The sequence below is a fragment of the Somniosus microcephalus genome, chromosome 11 (genome assembly GCF_052327205.1).
Source record: "Somniosus microcephalus isolate GS21.2 chromosome 11, FLI_Smic_1.0, whole genome shotgun sequence".
Classification (NCBI taxonomy): domain Eukaryota; kingdom Metazoa; phylum Chordata; class Chondrichthyes; order Squaliformes; family Somniosidae; genus Somniosus; species Somniosus microcephalus.
The window spans coordinates 10,964,184-10,979,763 of NC_140997.1; the positions used below are offsets into that span (position 1 = coordinate 10,964,184).

Genomic DNA, 15,580 nt, shown 5'->3' on the forward strand with positions numbered 1-15,580 from the left:
AGTACAGGAACAAGGATGTCTTGCTGCAGTTATACAGGGCCTTGGTGAGACCACATCTTGAGTATTGCGTGCAGTTTTGGTCGCCTTATCTGAGGAAGGATGTTCTTGCCATGGAAGGAGTTCAGCGAAGATTCACCAGGCTGATACCTGCGATGGCAGGAATGACGTATGAGGAGAGATTGGGTCGATTGGGCTTGTACTCGCTGGAGTTTAGAAGAATGAGAGGGGATCTCATTGAAACTTATAAAATTCTGACAGGACTGGACAGACTGGATGCAGGAAGGATGTTCCCGATGGTCGGGGAGATCAGAACCAGGGGTCACAGTCTAAGGATAAGGGGTAGGCCATTTAGGACAGAAATGAGGAGAAATTTCTTCACCCAGAGAGTGGTGAACCTGTGGAATTCTCTACCACAGAAGGCAGTAGAGGCCAATACATTAAATATATTCAAGAAGGAGTTGGATATATTTCTTAAGGCTAAAGGGATCAAGGGGTATGGGGAGAGGGTAGGGACCGGGTACTGAATTTGGATGATCAGCCATGATCGCATTGAATGGCGGAGCAGGCTCGAGGGGCCAAATGGCCTACTCCTGCTCCTATCTTCTATGTTTCTAAGTGATATACAAAAATGGATTAGGGAAAAAAAAAAAGGGAGCCTTTTGGCAGATACAAAGGACTAAAAACAGTGGAAGCCCTAGAGGAGTATAGAAAGTGCAGGAGAGTACTTAGAAAAGAAAGTAGGAGAGCGAAGAGGGGGCATGAAAAAACACTCGCGGGCAAAATAAAGGAAAATCCCAAAGTGTTTTATAAGTATATTAAGGGCAAGAGGATAACCAGGGAAAGAGTAGGGCCCATTAGGGACCAAAGTGGCAATCTGTGTGTAGAGCCGGAAGATGTGGCTGGGGTTTTAAATGAATATTTTGCATCTGTGTGCACTATGGAGAACTACGACGCAGGCATAGAAATCAGGCATGGGGATTGTGATATACTTGAACAAATTAGTATTGAGAGGGAGGAGGTACTAGCGGTTTTAGCGGGCTTAAAATTGGATAAATCCCCAGGCCCTGACGAGATGTATCCCAGGCTGCTGTGTGAGGCAAGGGAGGAGATTGCAGGGGCTCTGACAGAAATTTTCAGAACCTCTCTGGCCACAGGAGAGGTGCCAGAAGACAGCTAACGTAGTACAGGTAGACTATCCTTTATCCGAAAACCTCAGGACCAGCCGTGTTTCGGTTTTAGGAGAATTTCGGATTTCGGAAGGTGGGTCGGCGGGGGGTCGTGCGCACGACCCCCCGCCGACCCCCACCGGCCCCAACCCCCGCCGGCGCTGACCCACCCGCGGACCCCCGCCACCCGCCGACTTACGGTCGGGGTCGGCGGGGGTCCGCGGGGGGGTCGTGCGCACGACTTACGCTGACGCTCAGCGTAAGTCGGCGGGGGTCGGGGTCCGCGGGGGGGTCGGCGGGGCCGGCGGGGGGTCGGCGCTGGCGGGGGTCCGCGGGGGGTCGGGGCCGGCGGGGGTGTCCGGCGCACGACTCACGCTGGACTTACGCTGAACAAAAAAACCTTCGGTTTTTAGAGGGTTTCGGTTTTCGGAAGTTCGGATAAAGGGTAGTCTACCTGTACCATTATTCAAGAAGGGTAGTAGGGATAAACCAGGGAATTACAGGCCAGTGAGCCTAACATCAGTGGTAGGGAAATTATTGGAAAAAATTCTGAGGGACAGAATTAGTCTCCACTTGGAGAGGCAAGGATTAATCAAGGATAGTCAGCATGGCTTTGTCAGAGGGAGATCATGTCTAACCAATTTGATTGAATTTTTCGAGGGGGTGACTAGGTGTGTGGATGAGGGTAGCGCAGTTGATGTAGTCTACATGGACTTCAGTAAGGCTTTTGACAAAGTCCCGCATGGGAGACTGGTCAAGCAAGTAAGAGCCCATGGGATCCAGGGCAATTTGGCACATTGGATCCAAAATTGGCTTAGTGGCAGGAGGGTGATGGTCAAAGGTTGTTTGTGTGACTGGAAGCCTGCGTCCAGTGGTGTACTGCAGGGATCGGTGCTGGGTCCTTTGCTGTTTGTAGTGTACATTAATGATTTAGATATGAATGTAGGAGATATGATCAGTAAGTTCGCAAATGACACGAAAATTGGTGGAGTGGTAAATAGCAAGGAAGGAAGCCTCAGCTACAGGACGATATAGACGGGTTGGTCAGATGGGCAGAATAGTGGCAAATGGAATTTAACCCTGAAAAGTGTGAGGTGATGCATTTTGGGAGGACTAACAAGGCAAGGGAATACACAATGAATGGTAGCACCCTAGGAAGGACAGAGGATCAGAGGGACCTTGGTGTGCATGTACACAGATCCCTGAAGGCAGCGGGACAGGTAGCTGTGGTTAAAAAGGCATATGGGATTCTTATATTCTATGCCTCGGCTAATGAAGGCAAGAGCAGGGAGGTTATGATGGAGCTGTACAAAACGCTAGTTAGGCCACAGCTGGAATACTGTGTGCAGTTCTGGTCGCCACACTATAGGAAGGATGTGATTGCATTGGAGAGGGTGCAGAGGAGATTCACCATGGTGTTACCTGGGCTGGAGCGCTTCAGCTATGAAGAGAGTCTGGACAGGCTGGGGTTGTTTTCCTTAGAGCAGAGAAGGCTGAGGGGGGACCTGATTGAGGTGTACAAAATTATATGGGGCATAGATAGGGTGGATAGAAATGAACTTTTCCCCTTAGTAGAGGGGTCAATAACCAGGGGGCATAGTTTCAAGTTAAGGGGCAGGAGGTTTAGAGGGGATTTGAGGAAAACCTTTTTCACCCAGAGGGTGGTTGGAATCTGGAACTCACTGCCTGAAAAGGTGGTAGAGGCAGGAACCCTCACAACAATCAAGAAGCATTTAGATGAGCACTTCAAACGCCATAGCATACAAGGCTCCGGACCAAGTGCTGGAAAATGGGATTAGAACAGATAGGGCTTGATGGTCAGCGCGGACACGATGGGCCGAAGGGCCTCTTTCTGTGCTGTATAACTCTATGACTGTAACTCACCTGCTCTTCTTTGAAATAGTGCCATGGGATCTTTTATGTCCACCTGAGAGAGAAGGGGCCTCGGTTTAACGTCTCATCCGAAAGACGGCACCTCCAACAGTGCAGCACTCCCTCAGTACTGCACTGGAGTGTCAGCCTAGCTTTTTGTGCTGAAGTCTCTGGAGTGGGACTTGAACCCACAACCTTCTGACTCAGAGGCGAGTACGCTACCAACTGAGTCACAGCTGACACATAATATGGAATGGTGGGTCATCTCAAGCTGCTACGCATGGACCAGAATGTGGCCTGCTTACAAACAGCAAGTAATGTCTGCCGACCACCTCACTGGAGAACAAAAAGCAGTGTATAAAATGAGAGGGCAATTTACCATTGATTCTGCCCCTTTCAACAGGCTATGCAAGGTCTTTAGTACAACGGACTCCCACCACTTCGATTGGAAATGGTGTCCATTCGTTATTAATTCATGCAGGCAGATGCAAAAACTAGTCCGTAGAGGAAATATTCAAAAAAGGTTACTGCTAAACCCTCACTTCATTACATGCCCTGCTGCAGTCCTTCAATTTTAAATCTGTTTGCAGCATGGAGTCCTTCGTTCCCACCTCTCTCAAACCGCTCCGTGAAAACATGTTCATAAAACTTGTTGCAACTCCTTCAGCCTCTCCCACATATTTGGTGGTTATTGTTCCTTCTTCCCACACCACGCACATCCCCTAACTGTCAACATCGGGGCATGAGAATTTTTCACCAGGAGCTGATCAGCACATCAAGCATAACCCCTCACCAAAAACATGAACATGGTTAAAAGCATCAAGCTGAGTCAATTACATGGGCCGGTAGTCTGTGCTTTAATCTGAGTTTGCCCTGCCCGTACACTTCACATCTAATCTCAGCCTATTACCATCTCGTCTAGCTTCGAATACCTTTTATTGTCTCTTTTACTTATTTTGTTTCTTTTGCTTCTTTTGTCCGATCGCAGCCCTGCCTTCGATCTTTTTTATTTTCTTTCCAGTTTTGAAGAAGGGTTCGACCCGAAACGTCAACTCAAATTTCTCTCCACGGATGTTGCCTGACCTGCTGAGTTTTTCCAGCATTTTCTGTTGTTATACCAGTAAATAGATGGTTGCCATCTATATCACTATGAAAATAAAGCCAATACTACTTCACTACTGAAAACAGAGCCAACAGTAAAAGAACCATTCATTATGCTTCTACTTTCCCTGCCGCTCATCTTTTTTCTTGCTATCACATTCTCATTTCTCAGCACACCTGATTGTGGCCTTTGCTGGTACTGCTATTTGCCATGTTTCCTCTTTCTTTCTCTTGCTGGAAAGCAAGATAGAAAAACAATGCTACGTAGATGGAGATATCCCAGTATGCATAGCACAAGTGAAAGCATTCTGTTGAAAGTATTGCCATATAACTCCATTTGGAAGTCAATGCAAACCATTTTTAAAGAAAAAGACTGCACCTTGACTGTTAATTGTTAAATGCTATACTGTTTTCTTATTTGAATTTCCAACTTATTTGAAAACAATTTTTGTTACTGTTTTATAAATTAACAAAATACATATTCAGTGTTACATTCAACAATGTGATCTGCTCACAATCACTCTAAATATAGACTGCAGTGTGAATACAGCACGTTTATCTGCGCTATGGATGCTGGGATAACTCTAGCTCCGTAGAATTTTCTTGCTGGAATACAGGGCAAAAAAGAAAATCTACATTGGACTGGGAAACTAGGAATCCCCAGCACAGTCCATGCAGGTGGAACAAATTGTTCTTTTGCTTGAGTGGTATGAACACAGCAGCGAATTAAGTATTCCCATAGTGCAGGGTGGCATAGATAATACCAAGGGCTCTATGGGAAAGCAGGCCCTCCATTACCATGACACTGCACCACTTAGGCAAGAAATTGTGTTCTCACATGAAGCCTCCCACCAAATTTAAGGTTTCATAGTCCTTAAGGGAAAGCAGCTGAGCTGCTCCCAACCCTCTACCAATGGCCATCCAAAACCAGTCGCGAAAAATACACGAGAACAGCTCATGGGGACTCCTCATTCAACATTCTGCAAAACAAATTATGCTCAGGTATGTCTCTACATAGAAAGTTTCTGTAGAAAGCAGTGATTTTGTTCTGAACGCTCCTCTGTCCCTAGTGATCGGCTCACTTTGTGACTGTGTCCAAGCCACATCAAAACTGTCACTTGAAACGCTTCCTCGTTCCACAGGTGCTGCCTGACCTGCTGAGTATTTCCAGCAATTTCTGTTTTTATTTTAGATTAAATTGCGGTGCTGTGCAGTTTATAAATAAGAGTAACATATAAAGCACACCTGCACACAAAAGTTCACCACAAAGCCTCGATTTTAGCATATTATTATAATATACTAGTTAGCATTAAATTATACATCATGTGGCAAATTTTACATCTGAATTGTTCAGAAGACAGGATCATACATAGGACAAACCTCAATAATCTAATGCTGCATCTTCTTTACAGAACTGCCATTAGCAGCAGTTCTGACTTCACTGGTGGCGGGTGCAGTGTAATTGATGTGACATTGCTATCTCCATCAAGAGATGAGTTCCCAAAGCTCCTGGAGGCAACGGAGCCTAATGCTATCTGACCATCAGCAGGCTCCTTGCTCAGTACATTAATACTAGCCAGAAATGCTTTCTCTTGCTGGCCTGGTGGAAACACAGCCCATAATTGATACTTTCAGCCACCCGCTTGTCCAGGCCTTTTTTACTTCTAGACTCAACCATTCCAATGCTCTCCTGGCCAGCCTCCCATCTTTCACCCTGCATAAACTTGAGCTTATCCAAAACTCTGCTGCCCGTATCCTAATTCATACCAAGTCCCATTCACCCATCACCCCTGTGCGCGTTGACCTACATTGGCTGTAACGCCTAGATTTTAAAATTCTCATCCTTGTTTACAAATTCCTCCATGGCTTCACCACTCCCAATCTCTGTAAACTCCTCCAGTCGTACAACACAGAGATCTCTGCACTCATCCAATTCTGGCCTCTTGCACAGCCCCAGTTTTCATCGCTCCACCACTGGTGACTGTGCCTTCAGCTGTCTAGGCCCGAAGCTCTGAAATTCTCTCCCTAAACCTGTCCGCCTCTCTCTCCTCCTTTAAGACTGTCCTTAAAACCTACCTCTTTGACCAATCTTTTGGTGACATGCCCTAATATCTCATGTGGCTCGGTGTTAATTTGATAATGCTCCTGTGAAGCGCCTTGGGACGTTTTACTATGTTAAATACGCTATAAAAATGTAAGTTGTTGTTATAGGGTTTATGATGCTACTGGACCAGGAGTGGCAGCACATTTCAAGTAGAAGCAATTCTGCAATATAAGCTCGGCATAAAGGTTTAAGCTGTTTCAAGCCCAAAGTACTTCATTTAAGAAAGCTCTCCTTTCCCAATTACCCCCTTCCCTCACAGGTAACACTAAACCATAGACATTATAATTAGTGCTGAATGTCAACCAGCCAAATACAACAAGCTTTTTTTTATTTGCAATTTTCCTCTCCGACGCCTGGCTAAAGTACAGTTCCTCTGACAAGGATTTCCGCTCCAGTAGTGACCACTATTCATGTGTGAGCTACTGGGGCTGCACAGCTACACTTCTGGAAATGATTGGGAGCGGGAAACCTGGCTGATTTTCCCCTCCCTGATCCAGAGGCAACGAGACCAACTGCAGAAACCCTACCACCCCCTGGCTGTGAACAGCTAAGTCAGCATAAATCGGGCATTATATCTGGGAGCTTACTCATTTTATATTGCTTAGCAACAGTGTAAATCCACAAAGAGGGAACCAGTCACTACAACTGAAAAAACCCCACATCTCAACCGTCTTTCGGTTGAGAAGTTAAACCGAGGCCCCGTCTGCCCTCTCAGGTGGATGCAAAAGATCCCATGGCACTATTTCGAAGAGGAGTTCTCCCTGGTATCCTGACCAATATTTAACCCTCATCCAACACCTAAAAACACATTATCTAGTCATTACTATTTGTGGGAGCTTGCTGTGCGCAAATTGTCTGCCGCATTTCTTACATTACAACAGTGACTACACTTCAAAAAGTACTTGATTGGCTGTAAAGCGCTTTGGGACATCCTAAGGTTGCGAAAGACGCTACAGAAATGCAAGTCTTTCTTTAATATATGGGCAGAGGACCCGGGTTCGAATCCGGCCTCGGGTGACTGCCTGTGTGGAGTTTGCACATTCTCCCCGTGTTTGCGTGGGTTTCCTCCGGGTGCTCCAGTTTCCTCCCACAGTCCAAAGATGTGCGGGTTAGGATGATTGGCTATGATAAATTGACCCTTAGTGTTAGGGGGATTAAATACGTGGGGATAGGGTGGGATATGTGTTGGTGTAGGGGTTACGGGGATCGGGTGGGATATGTGTCGGTGCAGGCTCGATGGGCCAAAATGGCCTCTATCTGCACTGTGGGGTTTCTGTGATTTCTGTGAAAAGACTCACTGATTTTGTTGCTGTGACCTTTCACAGGAACGTGTGTGACAAGAATCAACTCGTGCCAGATTTCAGAATGAAACTTACATTGCTGCAACCTAAAAATGGAAAATTCTGCATTTATTGAATGGTGTGTTTCAGCTAATATACTGTCCCACTGGTACTTCACATTCAAGCTGTGTTATAATGCTGTAATCAGCCTCCTGTCTCATCTCAACTAAACTCACGCGGTTAAAGCTCTGAAGTACCCCCGGGCCATAAACTCATCCTCATTTACTCAACACTTACTATTTATCACACTCTACCACATTAACCTTGGAGAGGTAGAATTGCAATCTTGTGAATTTTTTTTAAAAGTTTGTTCACACACTGATACAAAATGAGGGTAAAAAATCAATTTGCGGGATTTACTAACCTTATCCAACCTTTTTACTATTGAAAAAAAAAATCAGCTTTCTATTTTGGGAATTTCTTGATCAATCTGGGGTAAATGAATAGGCAATAACAAAAATAGAGAAAATCACACCTCCTCTGGTATTTCTATGGGGTAAATGCACTGGGGTTAATGCAATTCCTGGTGCACCTTCTGACCCATACAGATGAGGGAAGTGTCAGCATTAGTCTCTGGTGTGTGTTATAGAGTCATAGAGTTTTACAGCACAGAAAGAGGCCCTTCGGCCCATCATGTCTGCGCCGCCCATCCATCCCTGTCCAGTCTAATCCCATTTTCCAGCATTTGGTCCATAGCCTTGTATGCAATGGCATTTCAAGTGCTCATCCAAATGCTTCTTGAATGTTGTGAGGGTTCCTGCCTCTACCACCCTTTCAGGCATTGAGTTCCACATTCCAACCACCCTCTGGGTGAAAAAGTTCCTCCTCAAATCCCCTCTAAATCTCCTGCCCCTTACCCTGAATCTATGCCCCCTTGTTATTGACCCCCCCACTAAGGGGAAAAGTTCCTCTTTATCTACCCTATCTATGCCCCTCATCATTTTGTACACCTCAATCAGGTCCCCCCTCAGCCTTCTCTGCTCCAAGGAAAACAACCCCAGCCTGTCCAGCCTCTCTTCATAGCTGAGGCGCTCCATCCCAGGTAACATCCTGGTGAATCTTCTCTGCACCCTCTCCAAAGCAATCACATCCTTCCTAGAGTGAGGCGACCAGAACTGCACACAGTACTCCAGCTGTGGCCTCACCAGCGTTTTGTACAGCTCCATCATAACCTCCCTGCTCTTATATTCTATGCCTCGGCTAATGAAGGCAAGTATCCCATATGCCTTTTTAACCACCTTATCTACCTGCTCCGCTGCCTTCAGGGATCTATGTACATGTACACCAAGGTCCCTCTGACCCTCTGTACTTCCTAGGGTCCTACCACTCATTGTGTATTCCCTTGCCTTATTTGTCCGTCCAAAATGCATCACCTCGCACTTTTCAGGGTTAAATTCCATTTGCCACTTTTCCGCCCATCTGACCAACCCGTTTATATCGTCCTGTAGCCTGAGGCTTTCCTCCTCGCAATTTACCACCCCACCAATTTTCGTGTCATCTGCGAACTTACTGATCATACCTTTTACATTCTCATCCAAATCATTTATGTAGATCACAAACAACAAGGGACCCAGCACCGATCCCTGAGGTACCCCACTGGACACAGGCTTCCAGTCACAAAAGCAACCTTCGACCATCACCCTCTGCCTCCTGCCACTCAGCCAGTTTAGGATCCAACGCGCCAAGGCACCCTGGATCCCATGGGCTCTTACCTTCTTGACCAGTCTCCTATGCGGGACTTTGTCAAAAGCTTTACTGAAGTCCATGTAAACCACATCCACAGCATTTCCCTCATCCACCCCCGTAGTCACCCCCTCGAAAAATTCAATCAGATTTGTCAGACATGATTTACCCTTGACAAAGCCATGCTGACTATCCCCGATTAATCCTTGCCTCTCCAAGTGGAGACTAATTTTGTCCCTCAGAATTTTTTCCAATAATTTCCCCACCACAGATGTTAGACTCACTGGCCTGTAATTCCTTGGTTTATCCCTGCTACCCTTCTTGAATAGCTACCCTTGTTGAGTCAGCTGATACCCACCAAGGTGGCATTTGCCTGATCACAATTAGCCTCAACGTCCCTAGGCGAGGCAAAAGGAAATAAAATAATCAGCCAGGGTTCCTGCCTCTGATCACGGGCATTGATTTACATAATATTTGCAGTACAGAAACGGGCCATTCAGCCCATGCCGGTGTTTGTGCTCCACACGAGCTTCCTCCCACTCTTCTTCATCGAACCCCAGCAACAAATCCTTCTATTGCTTTCTTCCTCATGTATTTATCTAGGCTGCCCTTAAATGCATCTATGCTATTCGCCTCAACTACTCTACGTGGTAGCGAGTTCCACATTCTCACTACTCTCTGGATAAAGACGTTACTCCTGAATTCCTTATTTGATTTATTAGTAACAATGTTATAGTTGTGGCCCCCAGTTTTGGTCTCCCCCATAAGTGGAAGCAGCTTCTCTACACCTACCCTATTGAACCACTTCGTAATTTTAATGAACTCCAGTGAATCCTGCAGAAAACTGTGACTGTTGTTACGTCAGGTGAGATTGGGATGGGCTCAGCTATGATGCCCTCTCACTGTTCAATAAGTCTAGCAACGTTCACTGTCCAGGCACATATATGTGGAACAGTCACTTGGGCCAGGAACCTCAGGTGGGCTTGGCAGCACCACCTTCAGGAGAGGCGAGAAGAAAATGATAAAATACAACAACAAAAATTTCAGCTGTTAGAGATATGAAATTTGATTGTTCAAAGAGTGTTGAATGCAGAAATGCAACACATTTAAGTATCTGCATTACATTCACCATAGTCTGTCCCCTCTCAGCTTGTGCTGGGATTCAATCCCCTTTAATACTTCTCGGCTGGTGAGAAGGTTAATGCGAAAATTGCACTACACGTGTGCTGAAGTGATTTATATCTTAACGGTGCCATACGTGCACGCAATCAGTTAATTGGAAGTTTGACAAAGTTGGCACATTATCCACTTTGGTAGGAAAAATAGAAAAGCAGAGTATTTTTTAAATGGTGAGAGATTGGGAAATGTTGGAGTTCAGAGGGACCTGGGTGTCCTTGCACACGAATCTCTGAACGTTAACAACAACAACTTGTATTTATATAGCGCCTTCAACGTAGTAAAACGTCCCAAGCTGCTTCACAGGAGCATTAAAAGACAAAAAATTTGACACCGAGACACGTAAGGAGAAATTAGGGCAGTTGACCAAAAGCTTAGTCAAAGAGGTAGGTTTTAAGGAGCGTCTTAAAGGAGGAAAGAGAGGTGGTAAGGCCGAGAGGTTTAGGCAGGGAATTCCGGAGCTTAGGACCTAGGCAACAGAAGGCACGGCCACCAATGGTTGGGCGATTATAATCAGGGATGCTCAAGAGGGCAGAATTAGAGGAGCGCGGATATCTCGGGGGGTTGCGGGGCTGAAGGAGATTACAGAGATAGGGAGGGGTAAGGCCATGGAGGGATTTGAAAACAAGGATGAGAATTTTGAAATCGAGGCGTTGCTTAACCTGGAGCCAATGTAGGTCAGCGAGCACATGCAGGTACAGCAAGCAAATAGAAAAGCAAATGGTATGTTGGCCTTTATTACAAGAGGATTTGTGTATAAGAGTAAAGACAATTTACTGCAATTATATAGGGCCCTGGTGAGACCACACTAGGAGTACTGCGTACAGTTTTGGTCTCCTTACCTAAGGAAGGATACACTTGCCAGTGCAATGAAGGTTCACAAGACTGATTCCTGGGATGGGGGGATTGAGAAGACTAGGCCTATATTCTCTAGACTTTAGACGAATAAGAGGTGATCTCATTGAAACATACAAAATTCTTACAGGGCTAGACAGGGTAGATGCAGGGAGGATGTTTCCCCTGGCTGAGGAGTCTAGAACCAGGGGTCACAGTCTCAGAATAAGGGGTCGGCCATTTAGGACTGAGACGAGGAGAAATTTCTTCACTCAGAGGGTGGTGAATCTTTGGAATTCTTGACCCCAGAGGGCTGTGGAGGTTCAGTCGTTGAGTATATTTAAGACAGAGATCGATAGATTTTTGGATATTAAGGGAATTAAGGGATATGGGAATAGTGCAGGAAAGTGGAATTGAGGTAGGTGGTCAGCCATGATCTTATTGAATGGCGGAACAGGTTCGACGGGCCAAATGGCCTACTCCTGCTCCTATTTCTTATGTTCTTAAATGCTATATATGTTCAGCCTCCATCTGTAGAAACAATGTGTGACCTCAAATGTACTGTATATACAGTATTTTGAAGTAGATGCATCATAATACCGATAGTCTTCCTTTCATAATTCAGAGGTCACAAGCTCAAATTCCAGACCTGTCTGGCACTCTGCTCTATCCACCTCAATTATGAGGACTTTTGGCAACTTTGTCAGTACAACACCTTGTCATATAATAAAGAAAACAGAAAATGCTGGAAACACTCAGCAGGTCAGGCAGTATCTGTGGAAAGAGGAAGGTAGGGTTAACGTTTCAGGTCGATGACCTTTTGTCAGAACCTTGTAGTGTCAGCGCACTGCACCATACAAGAATGCAGGGACAAGGTGGCATAGCATATTGATAATCACTTGCTAGTATGATTGAGTTTCCCCTCCCCCACTTTGCAAGCTACCAATCCCAGCTGTGCTGCAGTGAGGAAGTTCCAAGTGAACAGAGGAAAAAGCAGACAGGGAGCCATCAGACCACAGTTGCACACCTTCTAGTGACAAGCTGACAATCATCTTGGTAACTTGGGTACAAGTCGTCTGACCTCTTGGTCTCAAGAGACAAGTAGCACAGTGAGTTTTGTGGGGGTGGGGGAAGAGAGAAAGATGTGGAAAGAAATAAATGATTCACATTCTCATATTAAAAATATGTGGAAACATTCAGCCCATCCAGCTCTCATCATCCAGGCTAAGATTTTTAAAAATTCATTCTTGGGGTATGGGCCTGACTGGCAAGGCTGGAGTTTATTGCCCATCCCTCGTTGCCCTGGGAATGGGAGCCGCCTTCTTGATCCACTGCAATCCGTGTGGTGAAGGTGTTCCTACAATGTTGTTAGGTAGGGGCCTCCAAGATTTTGACCCTGCGACGATGAAGGAACGGCAACATATGTCCAAGTAGGGATGGTGTGTGACTTGGAGGGAAACTTGGAGGTGGTGGGTTTCCCATGCAACTGCTGCCCTTTTCCTTCTAAGGTGGTGGTGGTCGTGGAGTTTTACACTGCACCTCTAGTGTAGGCATAAAATCGTTTTGATTCACACTAATGCTGAAAGTTACAGTCTAAATCTAGATTCAGGGGTTGAACCCGACTCCAGAGTGAAGCAGAGTAAGATTCCCTGCAGGAAGGAGTCTCACACTCCGATTTTAACTTCCACCACCTGGCAGAAACCAGGAAGGGCGGGCAGTTAAAATGGAGCGGGGGTCATGCCCACTCTTCGACCTCCTGCAATTTAAAATTGCAGGCGGCAAGGACACTGCCCCAGATCAGCGTGGTCATCGTCAAATATGCAGATCGGGCTGCGAAGCTCAAATCGGGGCACGATCTGCTATTTTAACCAGAGGCCTCAGCACTGATCGTTTCCCTGCCAGGCCAAATCAATGGCCAGAAGAGGCCCAGTAAGGCAAGTTAATATTTTTGTTTTCGGGTTCCTTGTGGACCAGGAGGGTAAGAGCACCCCAACCCTCCCCCTCCCACCCCCCACCCATCATAGTCGGTTCCTCCCCAATCCACTTATCTGACTGCCTGGACCGTTTCCACGGATCCCTGGCAACTCCTGCCATCCAAATTACTGCTCCTGAAATATTAAGTGGGGTGGCGGAAGGTAAAGAGTATATTTCCAAGTTATAGAAATTGAAGTATTGTACTAATTTCAGTGCCACGGATTAATATCTAAAGAAGCAAATAATGATCTGATTAAATAACTGGTGTAGGTTTTTAAAAAAGGACTTGTTTAAAACAAGTGGAAAAATTCATGAAGCAAGCAGATCTCGTTCTAAAACTGGGAAAATTGAAGGTGAATATTTGGTATAAATTTGCATAATTGCCTTAACTGGCAGATAATCTCATGGCACAGACAGCAACATGATGACAAAGTAGTCCAGTACTACTGTTCTACAATTAAACCTTAAGGATTATATTGGGGGGGGGGCGAGATTGAGAGAACAGTGTTAAGTGAAAATATTTTGATCTAAGCTTATCTGATGTTTGATAGGAGAAATGGAGCTTACTGTGGGATGTTAATTAGGCATCACGTGCCAAGTAATTGGGATCTGTTCTGAAATGCTTAAAATATTCCAAGTGCAACTTCAAAGTATGGGAAGTTCATTATAAAATTTTACTCACTCGGTCGTACCTTTAAGATAATAATTAATTGACACTGGATTCTGCACAAAAACTAGCATCATCTCAGTTTATCATTCGATGTTTTTGTTGAATGTATCTTATACATACACATAATTGCGGAAACCACTGCAAACAGAACGATCTATAACGCACTTTAAGCTTTGACAGAATGCCCAGTTAAAATGCTTTATACTTCTGAAGCTCTGATTAAGAAGTCACGATTCCTAAACAAACCAAACCCTGTGGAACACTTAAAAGGAAATTGTATTCTGCTGAATTGCCCTATAATTCCCCTGTTATAAAAGGAGCCATCTGCACAATTATTGGCATCTCTCAAGTTATCCTGAGTTAGTGTCTCATGCTTTAAAACTCCTGGTTACAGACATTTTTTGTCAAGCTCCCTCAGACGTAAAACTGATATTCTACGGCAGTGGCAGCATGAATGGGGTCAGTGGCCTGTGGGCAGCACTCATCAAGCATGCGGTCACTGGAAGATACTGTCACAATGCTTTTGACCATCAGTTCTAAAAGAAATATACACCTTAAGGAAGGCATTAAAAAATACAAGGAAAGAGTAGGATAATGGGATTTTAAAGTTGATAACACTGGTGGGGGAACTAGCAAGATTCTACGGCACAAAAAACAAGAGGTGACAAGAGATTGCAGAAAGTGTACAAGTACCTCCTTTGATAAAATTTGGGGATCTTGAGACCATGCAGAATACACTTCTCCTTTATTGGCACACTCTTGAAAATACTTTTGTGTCAGCTGTGGCTCAGTTGGTAGCACCCTCGCCTCTGAGTCAGAAGGTTGTGGGTTCAAGTCCCACTCCAGGGACTTGAGCACATAAAGCTTGGCTGACACTCCAGTGCAGTACTGAGGGAGTGCTACACTGTCAGAGGTGCCGTCTTTCGGATGTGACGTTAAACCAAGGCCTCGTCTGCCCTCTTGGGTGGACATAAAAGATCCCATGGCACTATTTCAAAGAGGTGGGGAGTTATCCCTGGTGTCCTGGCCAATATTTATCCCTCAACCAACATGACAAAAACAGATTATCTGGTCATTATCACATTGCTGTTTGTGGGACCTTGCTGTGCGCAAATTGGCTGCCGCGTTTCCCACATTACAACAGTGACTCCACTTCAAATAGTACTTTGAGACGTCCGATGGTCGTGAAATGCAAGTCTTTCTTTCTTCTTTTTAAAGCACAATTTTAAATGGTAATTACAATGTAAGCATAACGTAATCCAAAAAATGTGTCATTTTTCATCATCCATTTGTTGTAACACAGTTTTGCAGGATTGTTTCAAAATGCAAGATTGATTTGGTTGAAGAAAGTTGTTCAGCCCATTGGACCTCATCTTTCCGGAATATTAACCCTACTCTGTTCCTATGGCAGGATACGGCCACATCCATTCTTCCTGGCAACCCATTCTGATTGTTAATTGCCCTCTGTGTAAAGAAATACTTCTCGATACCAATCATAAACTCGACCTTCACGAAAAAGGAGTTCAATAATCAAAAACAGCTTGGAATTAAGTCAATACTGCAATCTTTTAAAGGCACCATCGACACGAAAAGCATTTGGCAAATCTTCATAGAGAGAAAACAATCATACACCATTTCCTCCACCATATCACATGCAAAA

The 15,580-nt window shown here is 45.1% G+C and overlaps 2 protein-coding genes across 3 annotated transcripts in view; one reads left to right on the forward strand and one right to left on the reverse strand.

Moving 5' to 3' along the window:
• LOC147110317 (mitotic spindle assembly checkpoint protein MAD1-like) overlaps positions 1-15,580 on the forward strand; it is a 998,542-nt gene that overhangs the window by 153,415 nt on the left and 829,547 nt on the right. The window lies entirely within an intron of this gene.
• Positions 1-15,580, reverse strand: part of LOC147110318 (mitotic spindle assembly checkpoint protein MAD1-like) — a 362,457-nt gene that overhangs the window by 42,287 nt on the left and 304,590 nt on the right. The gene's annotated exons all lie outside the window — the stretch shown is intronic.